At 48.9% G+C, this 26,741-nt stretch overlaps 1 protein-coding gene across 1 annotated transcript in view; it reads right to left on the reverse strand.

Moving 5' to 3' along the window:
- Positions 1-26,741, reverse strand: part of LOC138510377 (coiled-coil domain-containing protein 171-like) — a 3,784,015-nt gene that overhangs the window by 3,713,778 nt on the left and 43,496 nt on the right. The gene's annotated exons all lie outside the window — the stretch shown is intronic.

Genomic DNA, 26,741 nt, shown 5'->3' on the forward strand with positions numbered 1-26,741 from the left:
TGCTCTCTTGAAGGCTTGGGTAATGGTGAGTGTAGACTGCTTTCGGCAGGCATTTCCAAATGTTGAGGTGGGTCGAGTTCTGAAGTTCGTGAATGTATTACATATATTGTATAGAACGGGGTTTGCCTGTGCTGAAATGCAGAGAGTTATTGTAGGCATACGCAGTGATCCATAAAATGTCCTTCCAATTGCCTTCAGTTTGATGCCACATGCATCTTAGGTATTGCTCTAAAGTCTGGTGGGTTCTCTCGGTTTGACAATCCGTTTGGGGATGGTGGCTGATTGGTGTTGTAGCCGTTGCAGGGAGGAAGGTCAGTGATAAAATCAAGGGATAACGTATGCCAGGGTGCCAGGGTGCAGGAGGTATGTCCACAAGCTGTAATAGACCAGGTGGTTTCTTTTTTTGGGCCTTGTTCTGCACACAAATGCCACAATATTGTCTGATATCTTTTCGCCATGTTGGCCACCAAAAATGTCTCTTGATTTTGGCTTCAGTTTTTGCAATTCCAGGGTGGCCTTCCATAAATGATTCGTGATAATTTGAGATAACCTGTGTTTGCAGTTCCTTACTAGGTAAGTACAGGCGTCCTTGGAAATAAGGTAAGTGTTCAATAATAGAATGATGGTTGCTTTTGGTCGACCACTCTTGTAAGGCCTCAGAATTAAAGAGGTGTGAGATTTCCTTGTGGAAGTCGTCCACAGTTGGTGAAGTGATGATTCCAAGGATTCTCCCCTCTGGGATGATGGGCACGGGGTCCGGACTTGAGTATGCCTCTTCCATCCCTATACGGGACAGTGCATCAGCCTTGCCGTTTCGGCAACCGGGTCGGTACGTAATCACAAAATCATATTCTGCAAAAAAAAAGCCCATCGGAGCTGGCGGGAGGACTGGGCCTTGGCTGACTTGAGGTACTGTAGATTTCGGTGATCAGTAATCACAGTGATGGTGTGCCTGGCTCCAAGGAGGTAATGTCGCCACGCTTTGAATGCTGCCTTGATTGCCAGAAGCTCCTTGTCGGTTATAGCATAGTTCAGTTCTGGCGCTGTGAACTTTCGTGAGCAAAAGGCCACTGGATGAGGTTGACTCGTTTCTGGGTCCTTCTGTGAAAGAACCACCCCCATTGCCAAGCTGGTCGCATCAGTTTCCACCACGTAGGGGAGGTATGGGCGTGGATGTTTTAAAACTGGAGCTGAGGTGAATTTCTTTTTCAAGTCTTGGAAGGCCTTTTCAGCTTCGTCAGACCACTGAAAGCATTTGTTCTTTCATAACAAGGATGTGATGGGGTGTACTAAATGCGAAAAACCTGGAATTAATCTGCGATAGAAGTTTGCGAATCCAACCATGCTTTGCACTCTTTTCACTGAAGTTGGAGAGGGCCATTTGAGGATAGCATCCACTTTCTGCGAATCCATCCGCACTCCACCTGGCGTTAAGACGAACCCAAGAAATTCGACCTCTGTAACATGGAAATAACATTTCCCTAATTTAGCATACAGTTTGTGTTGCCGAAGTTTCTCTAGTACGGCACAAACGTGTTTTACATGTTCCTGTTCGGAGGCCGAGTACACAAGGATATCGTCAATATATATGACTACACAAACGTCGATCAGCTCTCGAAGGACATTGTTCACAAAATATTGAAACGCTGCCGGGGCGTTACAAAGGCCAAAGGGCATCACTTGATATTCGAAAAGTCCATACTTAGTGCGGAAGGCGGTTTTCCATTCGTCCCCTTTTAACTCGTACGAGATGGTATGCTCCTCTGAGGTCCAGTTTGGTGTAAATTCGAGCCTCCTTTACTTGGTCCAGTAGTTCCGGGATTAGAGGTAGGGGGTACCGATTTTCTACCGTCACTTGGTTTAACGCGCGATAGTCGATACAAGTTCTTAGGTCCCCCTCCTTTTTTGAGATGACGAATAAGGGGGAGGGGGCCGGGGATTTGGATGGACGAATAAAGCAGTTAGCCAGATATTGATCTAAGTATTGGTTTAAATGAAGATTTTCGGATTCCATGAGGGTAAATTCTGCTGCATGGGATCTGAGCTCCAGGTATCAGGTCGATCTGACAATCATATGGCCTATGAGGTCGTAGCGTGTTGGCTTGGTCTTTCTAAAAAACGTCCTGAAAATCCTGGTATTCCGGGGGTATATGAGTTGCTGGACCCATGATTGTTGCGATTGCCTTGCGCAATGATTTCTCTGGATAGCAGGTATGAGCACATTCCAAGAAGGTTAACCTCTTGCCACGCCAGTCTATGCAAGGATTATGCATTTCTAACCACAGCATTCCCAGAATTACTTGAAATTGCGGGACCTTGATTAAATCGAACACAATGTTTTCTCGATTCCCGTCTTGGCACAACAGGGTCATCTCCTTCGTCGAGTGTGTTACAGGACCTGAAGAGATTTCTGTTCCGTCGACGGTGGTGACCAAATCGGTTGTTGCCTTTTTAGACAGAGAAAGGCACATCCTTGATGCCAATTCTTGATCCATGTAGTTACCTATAGCTCCACTGTCGATGTAAGCCCTAACTGCGTGCATACGAGACGGGTGCTGGTGACTAATAAGGAGTATTGGTAAGGCTAGATGCAAGGTCTGGGATTCCTTCTTCTCGCTCGACAAGCTCTACGCTTGCCGGGCGGGGTAGTTTTCCGGCTCTGGTTCCACACCGACCTTGTCGGCAACCCCAACTGCCTTCTTGGGAGGTTTCACAGGACAGTCTCGAAGGAAGTGACTGGCCATTCCGCAATATAGGCACAATTGTTGTTGCCTCCTCTTCTCTCTCTCAGACTTGGATAACGGTCCTCGAACCCCTCCGATTTGCATGGGTTCCGAAGTGTCTGAACTCTTGGGGGTGCTGTCTTTCGGACGCACAAAAACTCGATTCTCAAATTTAGCTCGGTCAGCCTTCCGGTTCTGCAACCTGTGGTCTAACTGCACCACAAGATCTATGTATTCCGAACAGTCTCGGGGAGGATTCACGACTTGGGCCAAGACGTCCTTCAGTTCGCCTCTCAACCCCCGATGAAATATGGTAGTCCTTTTGTCTTCTGGCCAACCAGTCTCTACCACTAATCTATTGAAAGTTGCAATATAAATTAACAAGTCTTGGGGGGCGTGGCCAACTGCCGATCCATGCACAGGTGAATCGTAGGAGCTCCTGTGCAGCCGCTGAAATCCGCTTGAAATCCTGGTTATATTCCCCATAGATGCAATACGGAACGCTGAGGAGTAGAGTTGAACTGCCGGTGAACCCAGTAATCCGGCTGAGCAGGGCTGTGGAGCTGTAGGGGTCTTATTTGTCAAGCCGGAAAGTTCGGCGTTTCGGTGGGAAGAAGGCGCAAGATGGCCCCGGTGGAGCTGTAGGAGAGAGGAGAACGAGTCGCCTGGAGCCTGTGGGGACTGGTGGCGAGGGTCCCGAGGCGCCCCTCACAGCGGTGAGGGAACGGACTGGACAGGCGGAAGGTGAGGAGCCTTGGAGTCGGCGGCCGGCACCGAAGCGAGTTGCTGGTGCGTGGGACGTTGATCGGCCCGCGGGGGCAACGGCGGGAGGAGACCCGGCGGGGAGCCGGAGGCTGGCACTGGAGGAGCAGCCCGGAGGACGGGGTCAGAAGGGGCTGTTTACCGCTGCGGCGGGGACTGCTGGTGCCAGAGGAGGAGCGCCCCGGAGGACGGGGAGAGGAGGGGCCATCTAACGCTGCAGCGGGGACTGGAGCTTGAGCCCCGCTGCAGGGAGCAGGCTCCTTGACGGAGCGGGAAGTTCAGGCGGCGCTGCTGTAGGAGCGACGGTCGCGGCACCAAAGGCAGGCCCAAATGGCAGAATCCGAATTGATAGTGAGAGCTGCCAATGGCGAACCTCAGGTAATTTCTGTGCTTGAGGTGGATAGGCACATGAAAGTAAGCATCCTGAAGGTCCAGAGATACCAACCAATCCTGAAACTGGAGGGCCTGAAGGATCTGAGAAAGGTTTACCATCTTGAACTTGTCCTTCCTGATGAATTTGTTCATTTCTCGTAAATCCAAGAAGGGTCTCAATCCTCCGTCCTTTTTTGGTATTAGGAAGTGTGGGGAGTACCAACCCTTGTTCCTCCCCGCTACAGGTACCGGTTCTATGGCCCCTTTCTCTAGCAGGTCTAAAATCTCCTGCATAAGGAGCGGGCCTAGAAACTTCAAAAGGTTGCTCCTCGGTGGATGACTCTGAGGAGTGTGTAGGAAAGGCAGGCAGTAACCTTAGGCAATTGTCTCCAATGCCCAAGCAGCTGACGTAATAGCCTCTCATTCTGCCAGATGTTGAGTTAACCTGCCTCCTACTGGTGTTGTGTGGAGAGACCTCAGAGGGGTTTTGGAGCGGCTGACGCAGATGCTGAGGGTAAGGGAGCACCTGCTGATGTGGACTTGGTACCTTTGATCCGTTCACCACGGGTAAATTGTCTCTGGCCCCTTTGAGTTGGCTGCCCTCTGCCTTTTCCCAATGTGGAGTAAAAACTAAAGGGATTTCCCCTCCAGGACGTACCTCTGGGGCGGTTTGGAGTTTGACGAATTGCAGCCCTAAGGGATTTGGCTGCCGCTTTGGAGGTTTACAATTTCTCCAAACTGTCATCAGCTTTCTTGCCAAATAAAGAGGTGCCGTCAAAGGGCATATTTAAAAGCCTGGCTTGTACATCAGGAGCAAAACCAGATTTCCACAACCATGCAAATCTGCAGATTGTGGTACTGGCCGCCATGGCTGTGCTGATGCTGTCAGCAGAGTCGAGACCTGTTTGGAGGGACTCACACACCGCATCCTTCCCGTCCTTACTTGATGATATTCAAGAATGCGTCTCGTTCCTCCCCTTCTGGGAGACAGTCAGCCGCCGATGAAGCACACTCACAAAGAGTGTGGCTGAATCTCGCTAGCATGCAAGTGGCATTAACTGACTTAAGTGCCATCCTGCATGCCGGGAAGACCTTTTTGGCCATGGCGTCAAATTTCTTGTCGTCCCTAGCTTTTGGTATTGCGGGGTACGCCGATTGCCTGCCTGGCAAAGTCGCAGCCTGTACTACCAAGCTCTCTTGGGTGGAATGCTTATTAAGGTACAGAGGATCTGAGGCCGATGTTCTGTACTTCGTAGAGAGCTTTTTGTTTACTGCAGGGGTAACCTCCAGTGTATCCCAATTTGCAGTTATCCTTCTATGTAATGCTGCATGAAAAGGAGCTATAGGGTCTTCTTGAGGTCCCTTATGTAAGATGTTTGATAAGTCATTTTGGTGAAAAGAGGGTGCAGGTGTTGACCACCCCATAAACTCCTTAATTCTAGCCATGAGAGATCTATAAGACATCTCTGCATGCTCCCCAGGTTGTGGTCTGCCGAAGTGTTCCTCTGGGGAGGTATCTATGAGACTGGCATCCTGTAAAGACTCCTGAAGAGCTTTCAATCTGACTTCCTCCGATATTAGCTCCTCTGGAATAGGAATTCTTGTAGATTGTAAGCCAAAAGGCCTTTCATTATCAGAGTCTTCCCCTTCCTCATAAATAGAGGACAAAGCTCTGAAGTAGTCAGAGTGTGGGTAAGGAGTAAAACCCTTTCAAGCGATGTGGGAGCCAAATTGGTTGACACTGCTTGAGATAGGGTTGTAGTCGTCGTTGTAGACGTCATAGGTCTCGACAAACTCACAAAGGGCATCGACATACCCGAGTATGGCCTTGTTGTCGTCGAGAGAATCGGAATTCTGCTCCATTTCGTCGATGGAGTCAAAGTCCTTTTGGACGCCTTCTAAGGATCCCTCGAAGCCTCGGGCACGGAATGACTTCCCTTTCGTCTGGGCCAACAATAGCATTGATGGCATAGTTTTATGTGTCGAAAGCGCGATGACACAGTCTTGTGCGAAGGGCTCATGTCTCTACTCGAGGGTTCGTGACGCTCTCGAGGATTTTTATTTGCTGAGATTGACGACTCACAGCGTTTCTCTTTTTCGGGTCTTTCACCTGGGGTATCACCTCTAGGCATTTCCAAGGGGGACAAGGCCGTGTTCTCGAAGACCCTTAGCATTTATTTGCGAAATTCTTCCCACTTAGCTGGAGAGCTGTATTTCGTGGGGCAGATGACCCTTTCTGGTAAATTGTAAGACGAAGAGGAAGGTGATCTATAGCGCCTATTCTTGGTATGACTCGATCTGGATGAGTGGTGAGAACGTGAATGTTTACTCTGATGACGAGGAGACGAATGTCTCGACTTGGCCGAGGACAGTTTCGAAGGGGTAGAAGGTTTAACGGTCTTACCTTTTTCCAGCTTCCCCCTACGCGCCCTCAAGGCTTTCGCAGTCATGGACATACATTCATCACACTCTGAGCACGGGTGCTCCGGGCCCAGGCACCACAGGCAGACTCAGTGAGGATCGGTCAACGACATCTTTTTTCCACAATCCCAGCATTTTTTTAAACCGGATCATGGCGTCGATGAAGTGGACGAAGATGCCATCGCAGATTTGAAGTTTTCTTCAAGAAAATCGAAGTTTTGGAAAGATTCACTGAGGAACCGAGCGTTGCGTCTCCAAGGCTTACGAAGCACAGAAAAACAGAACTGAGAAACGGACGCTGCGTGAGACTATTTATATCTGTGGTGACATTGGCGCCGATATGGATGCCTTCGAGGGACACTGACTCGGGGGGCGTCGTTGCGCAGCGCCCTCAACTGAAATAAAAAAATTCAGAGGCCAGCAAGCTGGAAGTGGATTTATCAAAGATAAAGAATATGTGGGAGGACACAATCCATTTGAAATGGCCTATACTAACAAAACATAATGCCTGCCCTATCTCTTGTACAAAAAGTGTGAAAAGGAGAAGATGAATGAAAAAGGAAAGTCAGTGTTCAAATATAACGAATAAATGTGGCTGAGCCAGCTCTCCTCACCACGATGGACAGCACGGAGTAAGGCGGTCCCTGTAGGCAAGGTGACACACTGTGGCTCAGGCTCTTAACACAAAGGCAGTTCAAAACATGGATCAATGCCCACCTGGTCTTCCACATTGACGTCTGGCTTTCCAATTTCCCAAAACACTGTTCAGCAGTCGAGCTCAGACCTCTTAAAGCACAGTTTCACATCGGTCTCCCTCAATCGGGCTCGGTCCTTTCACAGTACAATCTCACGTCGGTCTCCCTCAATTGGGCTCAGACCTTTCACAGCAAAAGTTCACATCAGTCTCCCTCGGTCGGGCTTGGACCTTTCAAAACAAACAGTTCAAAAGAAAAACACTTGAAGGGGTTCCCTTCCCCAAGCTTAATTTACCTCCATTAGGGCTTCCCTTCCCCTAACTTATTATACCTTCGGTCTCCCTCTGTCGTGCTCAGACCGTTTCCTGATGTCGAATGTTTTAAAATGTGCATGTTTTTTTTTTTTACAGACCTCTGCAAGACCAGGTCAACTTTTCATCTAACAACTCACACTCCTTTGTTATTTGTCCCAGTGCTTTCTGGTCTGGGTAGTTCTCTATATTACATATCAAAGTTCAACATTTACGGTTTACCTTCTCGGGGTCAATTTCAATCACTTTGTTTTTACAGTTCATTCACTTTATCGCTATAAACTTTTCAACTTTCACAGAAACTTTTGATTGGGCTACTTCCTTTCGCCGGACTACTCTGTTACTTAGTATCAATGACTCTACAGCTATCCTTACTTCAAGGTTCATTCGCAGGTCTGCCTTTCTTCGCGTCTCATCCACACACGTGCAGCCTTTAATTGCGCAAAATAATGTTGCTACTTCAATCTTTCTTTAGCACACACCAGTCTCTCACGTCACTTGCCAACTCACCGGCTGTGTGCGTTTCTCTCTTGTCTTTACTGTCTTCCAGTTTACGAGTCACGGCTAGTTCACACAGGCTTGGCCTCGCCTCCCCAACTCTGTCTTTCACCCAGGAGAGTCACTGGCATCCTTGAAACACAATACAGCCTTCTAGTTTGGGACTCAGCCTTCTCCACGTATCTCTCGCAGCCTTTTGGAGGCAACAACCGCCTGCAGGGAACTCCTGGGTTTCTTCACCTGTGGCTCTCATCCCTAGGTCCATTGATCTGCTCCGGTAGGTTCGCCTTTGCCCTGGAAGTTCTGCCCGTACTCGTGTTCAACCTATTATCCGTGTGAGGAGAGATAATGGGTATCAGATGTATGCACTTAGAATCAAGTGCCTGACTTTGCCTGACCTAATTAGTGGGACACGTCCAATGCAATGTGTAAGAGTCAGCAGTCTTACTCTCAGTCCCCCTCTTCCCCGACCCAGTATTTGTGTAGAAAGGAGTGGGGGATTTGGAACATCAGAGAATCCTATCAAATAGGAGGGATCATGGGTACGGCAAAGGGAGGAATACTGTATGGGCTATCTCACCCCACTCCCCGAAGACCCCTCACCCAGGTGATCCTCCCACACTGGTCCACCCCAAGGGTCTTGATCCAAAGGCAATTTAATTTGCCTCATGTCTTTGGCTTACCCAGACTTTTAATTTGCTTTACTCGCCTGGTGTCTTTGGCATAATAGGACTTCTCAGGTGCTACATTCGCCTGGTGTCTTTGATTTTCCAAGGGCTTTCATGTGCTTCATTTGCCTGGTGTCTTTGGTTTACCAGGGCTTTTCATGTACTTCACTCGTCTGATATCTTGCTTTACCAAGACTATCTTCTATACTTCACTCGCCCGGTATCTTGCTTTACCAGGACGTTCTCATTTGATTCTCTTTATCATAAATATTACAGATATGACCTTAAGGTTGGGTGTGGTTGATATTTATACTCGTGGTGAGGTTTGGCCCACATTTACATTTCAGATATTTACGGTTCATTGGCGTTTCCTTTCTGCCTTCTGTTATTCAGATAAGCCTTTTGTCGTATTTCCAAAGTTACAGTGTTCAAATTGCTGTTGGTGTAAAGACCTAGAAGAGGAAGGGCATCGACAGAAATTGAATTTAAGCGACTCTTCCCACCTTGGTTGGCACGGGTTCCTGATGTTAAAAGCACAGGTAACAACAAGATAGCCAATGGAGGGAAGAGGGGTTAGGGATATGTTGCAAATGGGTAGGGGAGTTAGGGTAACCGGAAAGAGGGTTAGGGTATCGAGATTGGATGGGTAAGGAGAATTTAGGGAAAAAACCTTAATGGCGGGTTACCAGCAAACTCATAATGAGGCCCGTTTTCATTTGTTTATAGTGTGAGGGTCAAGACAGGACATTTTGGACATAAGGACAGTTTCTTCAGTTATTGACATCCTGATACAGACAGATCCTTAGTTTTGATTCATATGCAGAGAAACTCCTTATTACGCTCACCTGGTCTCCACAGGGGCGCCGAACGGGACTGGCAGGTCTGCTGTTAGATGGCTCACGTATCTTCTCTGTATCTGTGCCTCCACAATGGTGGGCCTAAAGGGTTAAATGAAGCGTTACCCAACTGTGAGGCAGAAGACCCACACCCGCCTCCTGTGGTCTTCAGAAAGCCCCTCTGCTGTGTCTCACCTTTGCTTTAAGGATGGCAGGCTCTCCGTCCTGCGGCAGTATGCAGGGGCGCGTAGAGTTCTAGGATCCAGTCACTTTACTGATCCTGTCGAGTCTCAGACAACGTTGACTCAATGAGTAAGTCTTTACCATTAAAATGGTTAGCCAAAGAGTTCAAATTGTTCAGGTTTTCCCTTTGTTGTATTTCCTTTGTAGGTTTCTTACTGCTGCGAAAGTTCGTAGAACGCAGAGTTGTTTTTTCCAAGAAAAGGTAAGTTCGCACCAGCGTTCTGTGATAAGTCTGTATATGCGCTGACTCTTCTGTGCGACTGACCTGCTGCTCTCTTATTTCGCAGGTGCTCTAGGACCGCGTGATGAAGATCAGCGGATTGCCAGTAGGAGTGGCCTTCAGGTGAGTATTTCGCTGAATTAACTGTTTCAAATGGCCTTTTCCCCAATATGCGCTAACCTGATGTTCCTTCTTGCGTCCGACGGGTGCAGCGACTCCGGCGTGGTGGTCGAACGATGGAACGGTCGCGGGATGGAGGTTCGTTGGTTCGCTGGGAAGAGCAGCTCTCAGGTAGGTACGAGCGAAGCGCTCGGTAGTGATGTGGATCCTTGGTCAGCGCGGCTAACCTGATGTCTTTTCTTCCTTTGCAGGTTACTGGAGAAGAAACTGGACTGGCGTTGTAGCTGACTGGCCTGAAGGTAACAGACACGTTGAGCGTTACGCTGCAGCAGTGCAGAATAACGCAAAGCGTGTTCTGTACTAAAGGAGTGGTTTATATAGTTTCAGAAAAGTAGTCCCCAGGTAAAGTAGTCCCAGCAACCACACCCAAGTAAATAGTTCCCTAGGCAAGTAGTCCCTTCAGCCTTCCTCAGATTGGCCCACACGTGCTTTACCTTGTTTGAAACTTGCCATGTTGGTAATGGCAGCATGAGCCAAGTCCAGGAGGCCCCTGAGAGAGTCTTTGGGGCCTTAAAGGCCCTCATGAAAGTAGAAGTCCTGGGCAGGTTGGTCTGCACCTAATGTGTGGGGAAATGAACCGTGACAGCACTCCCCCTCAAGGCCCCTCCCAAGGTGGTTTGTTTCGCTGGTCCGGGTTTGGTCGGGTAATTTCGATGGAACAGGTTCACTAGTCGAGGTGCATGAACGTGGTCACTAGGCTCCCATGACCTTTCTTGAGGACCATAGCCTTTCCAGTCAACTAGATAGAAAAGTTTTAATTTGACCCACTTTGAGTCCAGAATGTCTTTTACCTCGAATTCCGGTTCACCCTCTACCAAAATAGGTCTTGGTGGTTTTGTTATCCGAGTTCCTGGTTGTACAGGTTTCAACAGGGAAACGTGGAATACCGGGTGGACTCTCATGTTTGGAGGTAACTCCAGTTTAACTGCTACTGGGTTGATGATGGCCTCGATGGTATATGGTCCCAAATACCTGGGGTTGAACGTGTGGGTTCCTTTTAGTGGTATATGTCGGAAGGCTAACCAAACCTTATCTCCGATCTGGTATTTGGGAGCTTCACTCCTATGTTGATCTGCAGATTTTTTTATCTTTCTTTAGCTTGTTTCAAATGTTCTGTTGCTCTCTTGAAGGCTTGGGTAATGGTGGAGTGTAGACTGCTTTCGGCAGGCATTTCCAAATGTTGAGGTGGGTCGAGTTCTGAAGTTCGTGAATGTATTACATATATTGTATAGAACGGGGTTTGCCCTGTGCTGGAATGCAGAGAGTTATTGTAGGCATACGCAGTGATCCATAAAATGTCCTTCCAATTGCCTTCAGTTTGATGCAACATGCATCTTAGGTATTGCTCTAAAGTCTGGTGGGTTCTCTCGGTTTGACCATCCGTTTGGGGATGGTGGCTGGTTGGTGTTGTAGCCGTTGCAGGGAGGAAGGTCAGTGATAAAATCAAGGGATAACGTATGCCAGGGTGCCAGGGTGCAGGAGGTATGTCCACAGGCTGTAATAGACCAGGTGGTTTCTTTTTTTGGGCCTTGTTCTGCACACAAATGCCACAATATTGTCTGATATCTTTTCGCCATGTTGGCCACCAAAAATGTCTCTTGATTTTGGCTTCAGTTTTTGCAATTCCAGGGTGGCCTTCCATAAATGACTCGTAATAATTTGAGATAACCTGTGTTTGCAGTTCCTTACTAGGTAAGTACAGGCGTCCTTGGAAATAAGGTAAGTGTTCAATAATAGAATGATGGTTGCTTTTGGTCGACCACTCTTGTAAGGCCTCAGAATTAAAGAGGTGTGAGATTTCCTTGTGGAAGTCGTCCACAGTTGGTGAAGTGATGATTCCAAGGATTCTCCCCTCTGGGATGATGGGCACGGGGTCCGGACTTGAGTATGCCTCTTCCATCCTTATACGGGACAGTGCATCAGCCTTGCCGTTTCGGCAACCGGGTCGGTACGTAATCACAAAATCATATTCTGCAAAAAAAGAAGCCCATCGGAGCTGGCGGGAGGACTGGGCCTTGGCTGACTTGAGGTACTGTAGATTTCGGTGATCAGTAATCACAGTGATGGTGTGCCTGGCTCCAAGGAGGTAATGTCGCCACGCTTTGAATGCTGCCTTGATGGCCAGAAGCTCCTTGTCGGTTATAGCATAGTTCAGTTCTGGCGCTGTGAACTTTCGTGAGCAAAAGGCCACTGGATGAGGTTGACTCGTTTCTGGGTCCTTCTGCGAAAGAACCACCCCCATTGCCAAGCTGGTCGCATCAGTTTCCACCACATAGGGGAGGTCTGGGCGTGGATGTTTTAAAACTGGAGCTGAGGTGAATTTCTTTTTCAAGTCTTGGAAGGCCTTTTCAGCTTCGTCAGACCACTGAAAGCATTTGTTCTTTCATAACAAGGATGTGATGGGGTGTACTAAATGCGAAAAACCTGGACTTAATCTGCGATAGAAGTTTGTGAATCCAACCATGCTTTGCTCTCTTTTCACTGAAGTTGGAGAGGGCCATTTGAGGATAGCATCCACTTTCTGCGAATCCATCCGCACTCCACCTGGCGTTAAGACGAACCCAAGAAATTCGACCTCTGTAACATGGAAATAACATTTCCCTAATTTAGCATACAGTTTGTGTTGCCGAAGTTTCTCTAGTACGGCACAAACGTGTTTTACATGTTCCTGTTCGGAGGCCGAGTACACAAGGATATCGTCAATATATATGACTACACAAACGTCGATCAGCTCTCGAAGGACATTGTTCATAAAATATTGAAACGCTGCCGGGGCGTTACAAAGGCCAAAGGGCATCACTTGATATTCGAAAAGTCCATACTTAGTGCGGAAGGCGGTTTTCCATTCGTCCCCTTTTAACTCGTACGAGATGGTATGCTCCTCTGAGGTCCAGTTTGGTGTAATTTCTTGCCTCCTTTACTTGGTCCAGTAGTTCCGGGATTAGAGGTAGGGGGTACCGATTTTCTACCGTCACTTGGTTTAATGCGCGATAGTCGATACAAGTTCTTAGGTCCCCCTCCTTTTTTGAGACGACGAATAAGGGGGAGGCGGCCGGGGATTTGGATGGACGAATAAAGCAGTTAGCCAGATATTGATCTAAGTATTGGTTTAAATGAAGATTTTCGGATTCCATGAGGGTAAATTCTGCTGCATGGGATCTGAGCTCCAGGTATCAGGTCGATCTGACAATCATATGGCCTCTGAGGTCGTAGCGTGTTGGCTTGGTCTTTCTAAAAAACGTCCTGAAAATCCTAGTATTCCGGGGGTATATGAGTTTCTGGACCCATGATTGTTGCGATTGCCTTGGGCAATGATTTCTCTGGATAGCAGGTATGAGCACATTCCAAGAAGGTTAACCTCTTGCCACGCCAGTCTATGCAAGGATTATGCGTTTCTAACCACAGCATTCCCAGAATTACTTGAAATTGCGGGACCTTGATTAAGTCGAACACAATGTTTTCTCGATGCCCGCCTTGGCACAACAGGGTCATCTCCTTCGTTGAGTGTGTTACAGGACCTGAAGAGATTTCTGTTCCGTCGACGGTGGTGACCAAATCGGTTGTTGCCTTTTTAGACAGAGAAAGGCACATTCTTGATGCCAATTCTTGATCCATGTAGTTACCTATAGCTCCACTGTCGATGTAAGCCCTAACTGTGTGCATACGAGACGGGTGCTGGTGACTAATAAGGAGTATTGGTAAGGCTAGATGCGAGGTCTGGGATTCCTTCTTCTCGCTCGACAAGCTCTACGCTTGCCGGGCGGGGTAGTTTTCCGGCTCTGGTTCGACACCGACCTTGTCGGCAACCCCAACTGCCTTCTTGGGAGGTTTCACAGGACAGTCTCGAAGGAAGTGACTGGCCATTCCGCAATATAGGCACAATTGTTGTTGCCTCCTCTTCTCATTCTCAGACTTGGATAACGGTCCTCGAACCCCTCCGATTTGCATGGGTTCCGAAGTGTCTGAACTCTTGGGGGTGCTGTCTTTCGGACGCACAAAAACTCGATTCTCAAATTTAGCTCGGTCAGCCTTCCGGTTCTGCAACCTGTGGACTAACTGCACCACAAGATCTATGTATTCCGAACAGTCTCGGGGAGGATTCCCGACTTGGGCCAAGACGTCCTTCAGTTCGCCTCTCAACCTCCGATGAAATATGGTAGTCCTTTTGTCTTCTGGCCAACCAGTCTCTACCACTAATCTATTGAAAGTTGCAATATAAGTTAACAAGTCTTGGGGGGCGTGGCCAACTGCCGATCCATGCACAGGTGAATCGCAGGAGCTCCTGTGCAGCCGCTGAAATCTGCTTGAAATCCTGGTTATATTCCCCATAGATGCAATACGGAACGCTGAGGAGTAGAGTTGAACTGCCGGTGAACCCAGTAATCCGGCTGAGCAGGGCTGTGGAGCTGTAGGGGTCTTATTTGTCAAGCCGAAAAGTTCGGCGTTTTGGCGGGAAGAAGGCGCAAGATGGCCCCGGTGGAGCTGTAGGAGAGAGGAGAACGAGTCGCCTGGAGCCTGTGGGGACTGGTGGCGAGGGTCCCGAGGCGCCCCTCACAGCGGTGAGGGAACAGACTGGGCAGGCGGAAGGTGAGGAGCCTTGGAGTCGGCGGCCGGCACCGAAGCGAGTTGCTGGTGCGGGGGACGTTGATCGGCCCGCGGGGGCAACGGCGGGAGGAGACCCGGCGGGGAGCCGGAGGCTGGCACTGGAGGAGCAGCCCGGAGGACGGGGTGAGAAGGGGCTGTTTACCGATGCGGCGGGGACTGCTGGTGCCAGAGGAGGAGCGCCCCGGAGGACGGGGAGAGGAGGGGCCATCTAACGCTGCAGCGGGGACTGGAGCTTGAGCCCCGCTGCAGGGAGAAGGCTCCTTGACGGAGCGGGAAGTTCAGGCGGCGCTGCTGTAGGAGCGACGGTCGCGGCACCAAAGGTGAGACGGGTCCCCGGGAGGTGGAGAGGGACGGGGACCCGTGTAGAAGGAGCCCTGTGAAGTGACTGTGCTACTGGTGGCGGGGCCCTGGAAAGCAGAGAGCCCAGGTGTCGGCACGTAAAACGAGGAGGCTGGGTGTGATATTGACTCACCATAGGTGTGAGTCAGTGAGATAAGGCGGCGACTCCCCCTGGCTATGGGCCTGGAGCGGGCCCTTAAGGAGACATGGAAGTGTGAGACTGAAGCCCCTAGGCAGGGGCATAGGGGGGTTGGATATCTGGTCCCCCTTTGGAGGGGGGGCCCTGAGGATCTCCCTCATTGATCTTGGGTGGGCTATACGTCCAGCCCCAATGAGGGTGCATTGAGTGGAGGGGGGAGAGGGTCCCGAGGAAGGAGGCTCCCCCCCCCGGACCGAAGTGTGGCATATGGAGAGGGCCTGGGGGATTGGCCTTGAAGAAGAAGGAATCCAGCTTGGAGAGTAGTGCTATAGTCAGGTGGCTAGGGTGGAGGCGGCGGAGGTTGACGACACCAAAAGGGACACGCCAGAGAAGTGGGTGGAAATATGCTTGAGGCAGCCAGGGGAGACTAATTTTCGGAACTGTGCTTGGAGGGTCCCTTCTGGGAGCTGGGGACCATGGGAAAAAACCAGCAATGGATGGAGAAATATACAGAAGTGAAAGAGAGGCCTCAGAGGCAAGAGGGCCCGGACCGGTGTTAGGCAGAAACCTGTGCCGTTCCCGCTGGGACCACTGCAAAAGATTTAAGACTACAGGTGTTTGGCAGTAAACCCACTTGGTAGCAGTCTGTACCACACAGATTCACTTGGTAGCTGTGGCTGAGCAGTCAGACTTCCCTCAAGAAGAGTTAGGCAGTATACAGAGTATTCACAATAGGTCGGAAGAGCACAGTAGAACAAGTAATCACTGACCAGAGCTTGGTGTAAAAGAGATATAATTATTTATTTAAAACCACATCTAGAAAAACACACAGGCACTATTAGTAAGCAATTAAAAAACACGGTCACTAAAAGATATACACTCCCTTAGAGGAATTTTAGACAAGTCTTAAGTAAAGCCCCACTTATTTTCAGACAGCAGTGAGCACTTAACGCAGATGGCACTCTAATAATTCATTTTAAAAGGGAGAGAAAAGCAGAGTATAAATTGAAACAGATCCCAAAACTTTCATAAGAACAAAACAAGAGAATGAAGCAAGTAAAACCGTGAAGTTAGAGTTCAGAAGGCCGGATCCACTTTAAGAGGATCAGAACAAAATGTGTCCAAGGTCACACGGTTGAAGTGCACAAGAGTCTTGCAAATGTTCAAAAAAGAGTTGGACCAAAAGGAAGGGACCCGTTAGAAGGTCAAGGTGGCCAACCCAGTTCAGAAGGTTAAGGGATTATTATTACCTTGTAGCAATCTTTAGAAAGGGAGGCCTGGCAGACACAGTACCTTAAAGTGGTGAGAAGACACCAGCGGGGGCAGTTGTTCCTGGCAGCGGATGCAAGTCGGTGCTTCGTCCGTGGGAAGAGAGGATCTCGTCGGGGAGGAAGACAGGAGTCCGTTGCACTGCCAGGGAAGAAACCAGCCGCAGAGTTCTCAGGTAAAAGGAGCAGTCCTTTTATTCGCGGTCCAGTGGTAAGTAGCTATCCGGTTGCCGGTGTGCTTGGCACGGGCAATTCGACCACAAGACGGGCTGGGGTGCGAAGAGAAGACGGTAAACTGGTTGTGCCCACCAGTCAGGGGAAGAAGCCTCTCCAGTCGGTAGATCTTCTCTGTCGTCAAGAAGTGGTGAGTCGGTTCCGCAGGGCTCCACCGGTGGTGTCGTCGTGGTAGGTCGGCTCAGCTGCTCCCTCGTCGGATTCTCAGGTCCTGTGGCGACTTCTGAAGTTCCAGTCCCCAAAGCCCTCCTTTCGTGCAGCACACCCCCATTCACTCAGCCTAGCTGTCAATCAAACATGCTAAGTGGTGAGCCGGCCGGCTCACCACTTGGGCCAATCACACAAGAGTGCGACTTGAGTTACCAAGGTAACTCAGTCCAGGGTGCCTAAACCCCCTCCCATACCCCCTGTGGTACCCAGACAGAGTGGCACCACTTTTGGAACCCGCCAAAAAGTGGAACAAAGGGCTCGACTTGGGTTGGAGTCACAGAAGAGAATACCAACCGGCGAATTAATATTAATTAAATAAACCGGTGGTATGTTCGAGGCTATGAGAATTAAATAATTAAAGTTGGTAGCCTCGAACAATGGGAAAATCCCACAGGGATATATTCGCGGTCGAATATAAAAAGTAGTATCCACTGCCACCAGCCAAAACTCGATCAGGGGGGACGGAGATGTGCCCCCTCGACTAACAGACCCCGGGGCAATCGGATTGCCCCGACCAGTACGTCCACAATATGATGGTTTGTACCAGTTTCTGTTAATAATTTGGGACTAGTGAAGCCAATGGTGACTTTACATGCCCTGGGAGAGAGTAGTCAGTCCCAGGGTATGGAGTCTATGGTGGGGTGTCACTATGACACCCCTGTGTCACTGCACGGAAGGTGCTGTGTAACGCACATAGTAAAAACACATGAGACCCTATGGAGTAAAGGACCCCATAGCCCATAAAAACACATTAACAGTCAAAGGAACACCATAAATCATGTCCAAGAGTGGGAGAAAAAGAGTCTCACTCTTGGCAGGAGAAAAAAACAAACTCCAGAAATCCAGCAAAGCTGCTGGGGGACTCACTAGGTTAGGAAATTCTGCCTAAAGAGAGAATTCTCCCTAACACTCGCCCCCCCCCCCCAGACTAAGGGATAAGGGACAGGAGGATTTAATCCACTCCTGGTTGAATCTCATACCTCTAGTCGATGACATACATCCTAGAGAGACCATCAGCATTTTGGTGGTGACACCCTGACCTGTGCTCAATGGTGAAATCAAACCCTTGCAGGCAGATTGACCATCTCAATAGTTTTGGGTTTTCCCCTTTCATTTGAATTAACCATCTCAAGGGTTGGTGGTCAGTCTGAATGACAAAAGTAGAACCATACAAGTATGGCCTAAACTTCTTCAGAGCCCACACAATAGCAAAACACTCTCGTTCAATGGCTGCCCATCTTGTTTCAGGATCCTTCAGTTTTCTACTGATGAAGCAAATGGGGTGCTCCCTACCTTTCCCATCCAGTTGACTGAGGACTGCACCTATTCCTACATTTGAAGCATCTGTTTGCACAATGAAGGTCTGGTGGTAGTCAGGAGCTCTGAGTACTGGGGCTTCGCAAATAGCCTTTTTCAGGGTTTCAAAGGCCTGATTGCATTCCTCATTCCACCTAACCTTTTTAGGGAATTTAGGAGAGGAGATGACAATCAGTGGAGAAGCTATGGACCCATAGTTCTCAATGAAATTCCTGTAATACCCAGTGAGACCTAAGAAGGCTCTCACCTGGGTCTGAGTAGTAGGTGTTGTCCAATTTTGCACAGCTTCAATCTTACTGGGCAAAGGCCTTATTTCTCCACCCCCTACCTCATGTCCAAGGTAGTCCACTTTACTCTGTCCAATCTGGCATTTACTTGCCTTTATGGTCAGATTGGCCTTTCCAAGAGCCTGCAAAAAAAATCTCAGGTGGTCCACATGTTCTTCCCAGGAATTGCTGAACACTGCTATGTCATCCAAGTATGCCATGCAGAAGTCCTGCATCCCATTCAGACCCTGGTTTACCATCATTTGAAATGTAGCAGGTGCATTTTTCAATCCAAAAGGCATAATCTGAAACTGCTACAAGCCAACTGGGGTAGAAAATGCAGTTTTTTCCTTGGCAAGGTCTGTCAGGGCTATTTGCCAATAGCCTGACATCAAGTCAAATGTGCTGAGGAACTTGGCTGCACCAAGTCTATCCACCAACTCATCTGTCCTTGGCAAAGGGTGGGCATCAGTCTTAGTGACTGCATTAAGAGCTCTGTAATCCACACAGAATTTAAGTTCTTTAGATCCTGCCTTTGGTACTAACACAACTGGGCTAGACCATGGACTAGTAGAGGGATCTATTACCCCGAGATCAAGCATCTTGTTGACCTCACCTTTGATGTGGGTTCTTACATTTTCTGACATTCGATATCCTCTGCTTTTGACTGGCAGACAGTCACCAGTGAGTATGTCATGCTGTCCCCAAGGGGTCAAGCCTGGTGAAAGTGAGAACAGGGAGGCAAACTGATTTAACATAGACTTGCACTCTTCCTGTTGCTCAGGTGTCAGATTTGAAGAGAGATTTACTCCTTCAATCTTTTCGTCTAAAGGTAAGCCTCTGAGGAGATCAGGAAGAGCTTCACTCTCTTCTTCTTCCTCTGATGATGCTAGAAGCAAAGCTCCTACATCAGGTCTGGAGACATATGCTTTTAGTCTGTTGGTGTGGTGTGGAAGACTGTTGGAGCCTCCTTGGGGTTGCCCAAGTCCACCAGATAGTTGACCTCTCCAAGTTTACCCACAACTTTGAAGGGTCCCATCCATTTGTCTTGCAAGGCCCTCTGCCTTGTTGGAATCATAACGAGAACTAGCTGGTCCTGAGTAAACTCAACCATGTTAGCCTTTTGGTCATGCCAGTGCTTGACCAATTCTTGTCCAGCTTTCAAGTTATCACTTGCTTCTGCCATCATTTGGGACATTCTTCTTCGGAGACCTATCACATAGTCAGTCACTCTGACTGGCTTGGGGGAAGGAGCACTCTCCAACCCCTCCTTGATCAGGGCCAATGGACCTCTGACCAGATGACCATAAAGAAGTTCAAAGGGAGAAAAACCTACTCCCTCCTGATGTTACGCTCACCTGATTCCGACGGGGGCGTCGATCTGGACTGGCCCGCTGTTGCTTCCACCAGAGTAACACGTAGAGCCGAGATGACAGACTGGACAGACCCACTTAGCTTCGTTTGTTGGATTCGTATGAATATCTTTCTGCAATGGAGAAAGGGAATTAACCTCCCCTAATCTGAGCGTTAACCCGCCTTCCCACTCCCTTTGTCTGCCCTCAGAACACTCCTGAAGTTCCCTCTAAATCTCACCTGAAGATTTGGAAAGATGAGCTCTCCATCCTGCGTCGAGCGCAGGGGCGCGTAGACGACCAGTTACTTCACTGGCGTGGAGGAATTGGTGAGTTCCAGTATTGACTCTAAGTCCAATTGTTCGTAAGAGTTCAAAAGCCTGATCTTCACTCTGCCAGATTCCTTGCAGGTTGCGGATTTAAACCACCAGAAGAGTTCCAAGTGGCAATTGGTAAGATCCTGGTAAGTCTATTGTGGTTCTCCCCTTTGGGGCCGGGGTACAGCGATGATGCAGAATTAACTGCGCCGACCCGAAATGAGGTGAGTACCCTCCTGTGGTAAATCAGGTAAGTCTTTGGGGGTAGGTTGTATTGTCCTTGTTTTTCCCCCTTAGGGGCCAGGGTGCGGCGCTGATGCGGTTTGACTGCGCCGACCCGAGATGAGGTGAGTACCCCCCTATGGTAATCAGGTAAGTCTTTGGGGGTGATTTGTATTGTCCTTGTTTTCCCCTTAGGGGCCGGGGTGCGGCAGTGATGCAGAATTGACTACGCCGACCCGAGATGAGGTGAGTACTCCCCTATGGTAAATCAGGTAAGTCTTTGGGGGTGGTTTGTATTGCCCTTGCTCACCTATCTGTTCTTGTCTCCCCCAGGTGTTGAAGAATGGCCTGGAGATGCTGGATTTGCGATGGAGTAAAGGAATGCAGCCCCGGTTGGTGAGTTCTGTGCGGCTCTGCGAGGTGCGTGGCAATACACCTGAGAAGGCTTCTCTCTTCCAGATTGACGATGTGCTGGATCAAGGATTCAGGTAAGGGTTTTGTTCTGACCTCTTCTCCTTCTCCTTTTCTTGTTCCAGGTTTTCCAGGGCTGAAGCGGGCGTGGCTGAAGACTGGAGCTGCTGAAGACACGGTGAGCGTTACGCTGCAGCAAGCAGAATAACGCAAAGCACGTATGGCTGTCCGGGTGTGGCTTAAATAGCCTTGGAAGAAGTCCCAGGTAAGTATCCTTCCACAGCCCCACCCGAGAGGAAAGGAGTCCCTGAGATAAAGTAGTCCCTTTAAACCTCATTTGGCTTGTGGCTTCGTGCAGCATGGTCTGCATCAGGTAGGTATGCAGCATGGTCTGCAACAGGTAAGATTTCTGTAATGAGCCTGGCGCCCATGGCGCCAGGACTGACTTTATTCTTATGAGCCTGGCGCCATAGGCGCCAGGACTGTAGCCAAAGAGCCCCTAACTGGGGTTTTTGGGCATGCTTCAAGTGGCAGGATGCCTGCTTCCGGGGTTGCTGGGCCTGGTCTGGCTTTCCGGGGGCAGGCATCGTGACACCTGAGGGACTTCTCTATAAGCAAAGAGAAGGCATGGCAGTAGAAGGTCCCACTTTCTTTTAAGGGGGTCCTCTAAAGCACCTATCATGCTCTTCATGGTTCTGTTGAACCTTTCAACCAGCCCATTTGTCTGAGGGTGGTATGCGGTTGAGAACTTGTAAGTAACTCTGCAGGTTTTCCACATGGCTTGCATGTAGTGGGACATAATATTTATAATATTTGACCCCCTGTCCTTAGGAAACCCAACCCTGGTAAAAATACCAAGGAGGGCCTTAGCCACAGCCAGAGCTATAACAGTCCTCATAGGAATTGCCTCAGGGTACCTAGTAGCATGGTCTACTACAACAAGTATAAACCTGTTGCCTGAGGAGGTTGGAGGATCAAGGGACCAACAATGTCAATCCCTACTCTCTCAAATGGGACTCCCACTACAGGGAGAGGCACTAAAGGTGCCACATTCTTGGAACCAACCTTACCAGAAGTCTGGCAGGTGTGGCAGCTCCTGCAGTATTTGTCTACTTCAGCCCCCATCTTTGGCCAATAAAAGTAGAGTGAGAGCCTTTGCTTAGTCTTCTTGAAACTCAAGTGACCAGCCAAAGGAATCTCATGGGCTAACTGCAAGAACTGTGGTCTGTTCTCTCGGGGTACTACAAGTCGTTTGTTGTCCCCAGGTGCAGACTCCGTTGGTTCACTGTAGAAGAGGCCATCTTCCCAGTGTAACCTATATTTCCCAGGCTCTTGCCCTTCAGCCTGAGTGTCACGGGATGACACCCTGTAAGAAAGGCACAGGACACCCAGGAAGGGTTTCGGGTGGTTGTGCCGAAGTAAGGTGGACAGATAAGTACACACACAGCTGAAAGTAATGAGAACGAAGAGTAGTCAAGTGTAGCAAGGAATAAGGTACAACAGAATGGATTCCCTCTACGGGTGTATGCAGATATTGGAAAAGAGTATTCCACGAACCTTGGGAAAAACTCTAGCATTCTGCACAGTTTGCTATAACAGAGGCCCACGCTGTTTGCTCATGGCTTGGAACAACAGCTATGGGTGTCTGTAACGTAGAAACGAGACAAGGGAAGGGGCAGAGGTTGACTGATGGAAACCAACAGACAAGCTCTGTACAAAAGGGTCTACAAACAGTACAAGAGAAGATACTTACAGACAAATCCAGGAAAAGGAAGTTGATAGCAAACTAGCAGAAGGAAATGAAGGGAAAGTCGTGTAACAGGATTTGATAGCAGAGGACAGTAAGGAACAAGGTTGAGAGCTCAGAGGAGCAGGAAAGCAATGTGCAAGCCCACAGGAGCAGGGCTGTAAGGTAGAGAGCCTAGAGGGAAAGGGCTTAGGGCAGCGGAGTAAAGCAGGCTGCACGGCAAGGAACCCAGAAGGGCCGGGCAGCAAGGAGTGAGCACTGAGGGGCAGGGCCGCTGAAAGTACAAGGTTGCAGAGGACTGTAGAGGGCTGCTAGGCTGAGAACCCAGCGGAAAAAGGTAGGTAGCAAGCAGCGGAGCGTGATCGGCTGCAAGGTAGGAAGCCCCAAGTACAAGGGCTGTTGGTAGCGGAGAGAAGCAGGCTGCGCGGCAAGGAGCCAGAAGGACCGGGCAGCAAGGAGTAAGCTCAGAGGAGCAGGGCCGCTGACTGTAGAAGGCTGCAGAGGACTGTAAGCTGCAAGGTAGGAAGCCCAGAGGACAAGGGCTGTAGGCAGCCGGAGTGAGGCAGGCTGCAGAGCAGGGAGCCCAGAGGACAAGGGCTGTAGGCAGCCGGAGTGAGGCAGACTGCAGAGCAGGGAGCCCAGAGGACAAGGGCTGTAGGCAGCCGTAGTGAGGCAGGCTGCAGAGCAGAGAGCCCAGAGGACAAGGGCTGTAGGCAGCCGGAGTGAGGCAGGCTGCAGGGCAGGAGCCTGGAAGACCAGGGCGGAAGGTAGCAGCTGAGCGTGATCGGCTGCAAGGCAGAAACCCGGCAGGGCAAGGGCGGAGGCTGGAAAACAGCAGAGCGTGATCAGCTGCAATGTAGAGAGCCCGGCAGGGCAAGGACGGAGGCTGGAAAAATCAGCTGCAATGTAGAGAGCCCGGCAGGGCACTAGATCCAAAGCCAGAGAAAGGAGGAACTGCATATAAGATCCGTAGCTCGAAGCAAAAAGGTGCCGGAAGGACTCTTAATGCAAGAGACTGAGCCCCTGCAGGCAGCAGCTTTTCTACCGCCCAGCCCAGCACAGAGGCAGGCTAATTGGTCGCACCTGGCTAAGCTCACCTGCAGTCAATCGGCCACCTCCCTCTCTGTTCCTGAGCTGGTGGAAGCAGAGCAAATCCCTAGAACTTCTGGGGATTGTAGTTCCGAAGATGACGAATAGGAATGGCCAGGAATAGATGGTTATAGCCAAGTGCATTGTGGTATGTGTAGTTTGTTGGGAAAAATAGAAAAGCACCAAAGTCTCGCAAATGGAAAATAAAGTCCATATTGATCGAAAATGTATGCGCCCATGGCGCAGGCATGACACTGAGCATCTGCCTGGTGGCGAAGACCTTCCAGAGTTGGACATTCTCTCTGCCCCTTACTGAAGTCTGCCCTGTTGGATACACCTTCTGCCAGTAAAGACTGCAGCTCAGGATGGTCAACAGGATCCAGATCTCTAATGAGTTCCTGGCCTTCTACTAGCTCTTCTTCAGAGTCTGGTTCAACCACACAGGGTTGTACCTCCCTCTCAGCCTCAGCTGGAGGGGGAGTTACTGGTGTAACTTTGGACAACCTAGGGGAAGTCCTTGTGGGCTGCACTGGAGTGCTGGCTGTGAGGTCCTTTTTAGAAGTTTTAGGTTTCCCTTTTCCTTCTAGTTTCTTAGAGACAGCAGCTGACATCTCCAATGGAGTAGGAGTGATCTCTTTCTTCATCATCTCCTTGGGAGTACCTCTCATGGTTCACTCCCTTGCAGGTCTGGTGAGCTCCTGTAACCTTTTACTAGGAGGTCTGGGGGTATGTGACACTACTCCAAGAGTTTTTAAGTCATTACCCAGCAGAACCCTTCCTGGCACCTCATTTTGTATGCTGACAGGTATCTTCACAGTCATGTCATTACACTGGATGAGAACTGGTAATTGGGGAAGCATCTGCACAGGCCCTCCAGCTAACTTGGTGAGGCGTTTGGGTGCCTTAGCAACATCCTCAGCCTGAAAAAAAGATTTCTCCACCACAGTTATGCTGGCCCCATTGTCCCTAATGGCAGGAGTCTCCTGACCATTCACCTGGACACTGTCCTTATAATACTCTGTAGTATTATCTGGGATAGAATTACAGACATCTAAGTTCTGTTGTTCCCACAACCCCAGAGACACTAAAGAAACACTGGCTGAGACTCCAATGGGTTCATCAGCCAGCAATAGAAAGTTTCCACTTGCCATTTGTACTTCCTCCTCTGGAGCGAAGGCTAAGGAGACAAGCTGGACCCCTGAAGGTTTACCCTTGCATCTGGGATCTCCTTTCACATGGTCAGTAGAGCCACAGACAAAGCATTTACCAAATGCTTTCTGGAATGGTGGCATGTTCTGACCTCCTTCTGGTTTGGCACCAGGAGGTACACTAGCCTGATTTGGTTTCCCTTGTGGCTTACCCTTTTGGTTTTGTTTGGGGCCCTCTGGAATTGGAATTATTAGAATTCTCTTTGGAGTCCTTTTTTGGCTGTTTTCCCTCTTCCTTTTTCTGAGTAGCCCCAGAATCCTTGTGAGTGGCCTTGTTGGCAACCCACAAGTCAGCAGCCTTAGCTAACTTCCTGGAATCTAATTCCTTTGAATCAGCCAAGTGCTGTCTGAGCTCAGGAGAGCAGGCATCATAAATTGACTCCAATATTACAAGTTTCTTCATTCCTCCATAAGTGTTAACTCTGTAACCCTTAATCCATCCCTCTAAGTTTTTCAAACTTTCACTCACCCAGGTAGCCCAAGGGGTACCATCATGCTTTTTGAGGGTCCTAAACCTCTTAAGGTACTGGGAAGGGGTCTTCCCAAATCTAGCTATCAAAGCTAGTTTCACACATTCATAATCCTTCTTATCCACCTCTCCCAACTCCATTACCACATCAGTTGCAACAGGGGGAAGCCTAGAGAAGAACAAGGGAAGTAACTCATTCCCTGTGATGTCCTGGAGCCCATGATTATACTCAAACATTTTTAACCAATCCAAAACATCCAACTTAGGTTCATACATGCCCACTAATTCCTTAGGCATCCGGGGTCTTTTGGGACTGGAACTCCTAGAGGAACCAGAGGAGAGAGAAGCATTTTCCACAGACAACTTCTTCATTTCTAGTTCATGATTAAGCTCTATTTCTCCGAGTCTTAACTCAGGTGGCTTCTGCTCAGCCTGGGTATTCATTCTTCTGAACTCTAGCTCTTGGTTTCTTTCAGATTGAGCAATAAAACGTTTGTACTCTAATTCAAGCTTCATTTTTTCAAGCTCAAAATAAGCAGGGTTACATGTAGGACCTGGTATAGGCCCAGTAGGTACAGTAGGTAAGGCACACAGAGGCTCAGAGTGGCTAACTTCATTAGGTTCCCTTTCCTCTTCTGACTCATTATCAAGACTTTGATTGAGATCAATACCATCATTGTTTTCTACATTTGCTGAGGGGGGGGGGGGGTAGATTCCTCTGTACCTCCCAGACTTTGGTTTTCTAACAATCTTTCTATAAGTTCAATTTTCTTGCCCTTCTCAGAGAGATTCTTATGTCTACACAATACTTTTAAGCAATCAGCAGTTTTGGCAGACAATGATTCTAGGGTATAACTCTCCATAGCAAACATAGTTAGAAAATCAGCTTTTTAGTGCTAATCTCTGTGGTTAGTTGTCCTAAAGTGTTCAAAAAGCACTCTAAAGTGCGTCTATACTCAATACAAATCCCACTTCTGCCACCAGTGTTAGGCAGAAACCTGTGCAGTTCCCTCTGGGACCACTGCAAAAGATTTAAGACTACAGGTGTTTGGCAGTAAACCCACTTGGTAGCAGTCTGTAGCACACAGATTCACTTGGTAGCTGTGGCTGAGCAGTCAGACTTCCCTCAGGAAGAGTTAGGCAGTATACAGCGTATTCACAATAGGTCAGAAGAGCACAGTAGAACAAGTAAACACTGACCAGAGCTTGGTGTAAAAGAGATATAATTATTTATTTAAAACCACATCTAGAAAAACACACAGGCACTAATAGTAAGCAATTCAAAAACACGGTCACTAAAAGATATACACTCCCTTAGAGGAATTTTAGACAAGTCTTAAGTAAAGCCCCACTTATTTTCCGACAGCGGTGAGCACTTAACGCAGATGGCACTCTAATAATTCGTTTTAAAAGGGAGAGAAAAGCAGAGTATAAATTGAAACAGATCCCAACACTTTCATAAGAACAAAACAAGAGAGGGAGGCAAGTAAAACCGTGAAGTTATAGTTCAGAAGGCCGGATCCACTTTAAGAGGATCAGAATGAAATGTGTCCAAGGTCACACGGTTGAAGTGCACAAGAGTCTTGCAAATGTTCAAAAAAGAGTTGGACCAAAAGGAA

The sequence above is a fragment of the Ambystoma mexicanum genome, chromosome 6p (genome assembly GCF_040938575.1).
Source record: "Ambystoma mexicanum isolate Mex_15411 chromosome 6p, UKY_AmexF1_1, whole genome shotgun sequence".
Lineage (NCBI taxonomy): Eukaryota > Metazoa > Chordata > Amphibia > Caudata > Ambystomatidae > Ambystoma > Ambystoma mexicanum.